Source organism: Sinocyclocheilus anshuiensis, unplaced genomic scaffold, assembly GCF_001515605.1.
Source record: "Sinocyclocheilus anshuiensis isolate Anshui unplaced genomic scaffold, SAMN03320099.WGS_v1.1 scaffold1015, whole genome shotgun sequence".
Classification (NCBI taxonomy): domain Eukaryota; kingdom Metazoa; phylum Chordata; class Actinopteri; order Cypriniformes; family Cyprinidae; genus Sinocyclocheilus; species Sinocyclocheilus anshuiensis.
Genome location: NW_015546029.1, coordinates 831,863 through 833,263, shown reverse-complemented (window position 1 = coordinate 833,263; position 1,401 = coordinate 831,863). Strand labels below are relative to the sequence as shown.

The 1,401-nt window shown below is 35.5% G+C and overlaps 1 protein-coding gene across 1 annotated transcript in view; it reads left to right on the top strand.

The window, feature by feature from the left end:
- Positions 1-1,401, top strand: part of LOC107698718 (attractin-like protein 1) — a 286,058-nt gene that overhangs the window by 52,531 nt on the left and 232,126 nt on the right. The gene's annotated exons all lie outside the window — the stretch shown is intronic.

Here is a 1,401-nt window from a genome sequence, read left to right as displayed (position 1 = left end):
GTCATGGCTGTCGCCAGCCAACGAGTTGGTGTTTTTTCAATGTATGCTTCAGACACGGGTCAGGACGAGGCGTTCCCCATAGCGATCCCTACAGGACGCAGTGTCTCGTTCCCTACTCGGGGAACCATGGTTACATAAGTAACCTGAGACGTTTTTCAGTTATGCATATGAATGTATTTCGCTAAGGTTGATCAGGGTTTATCAATGTTTTTCATTTCACTAGTGTTTGTAAGAGGCTTTTCAATAATTATGGTCTATACGGCCCCTCATACCTTTAGTAGACTTTTATTAAATATATTTGGTCTTAATTTGATAATGCTTTTTGTTAGCAATTTGGGTTTAGTATTCTCAGCTCCATTAACATAAACTGTTAAATGCCTATTCCACAGAATTCTGTAGATTTTCCCTTTAATTTGATACAGATTTTTATACAGTCTGGGCCTGCCTTTGGCTTTATTTTATTTATGACACATATGTGAATGTGATTTGGTGTCTGCATCTGTCTTAACATGCTTTTCCATATATGATGTATTGAACAAATGACATATTTTATGAAATAATAATTTCCAGTTAAAACAAGGGGCTATAGTTCTTTGCTTTTTTATAATTTTATTGATTTTTAAATTTTTTTGACTTTGTAAAGGAGCAGAGCTGTTGAGTACTTTGCGGCAGTATGTCTGTTGGACCTGTTTGAAACACTCTGGAATAGAGGCTCAGGGGAAACACAAATTAGGCCTTGAACAAGAGTTGGACATACTTAATCAGGTTGTGTGCGTTTGCTCGAATTGATTCGCTGAAATCAAATCAGGGACGATAATAGGTGAGGACCAGCCAATGAGATTGCCGTTTGCGCACTAGTTCCGTCTACTACAGGAAAACCCGGCAGTTCTTAAAGAAAAATAGCTAAATTTGTTGCTAGGTGCTTTTGGAAGAAAAAGTTGCTAGGGTAGTCTGAAATGTTGCTAAATCTAGAAACAAAATTGCTAAGTTGGCAACACTGGACCAGGGTTTAAAAGAGTTTGTGTGAACTTTAATGTAAGGACGGATCGGCCCTCTCTCGATACCCGATCCGAGAAAAATGGCACTATCGGAGCCGATACCAGATATGAATATCGGATCGGCGCATCCCTAATAAGAATAGATACTGTCATTATCGTGATTGTAATAAACATTATTAGTACTATCATCTTTAAGTGTTGATAAAACTGCAGAACTATTATTATAGCTACAGAGTTTGTTATAATACATAATTACAGTGCAGTGCAAAGTTTAATTGAAATGTGGGATTTAAAATGTAATTTTAACCTTGAAATAAAATCTTTGGATTAACTTTGGACAAATTAAAATTTGAATGAAATTTTATTGTGTAAAATAAATAAATTTTTTTTTTTTTTTTAATCT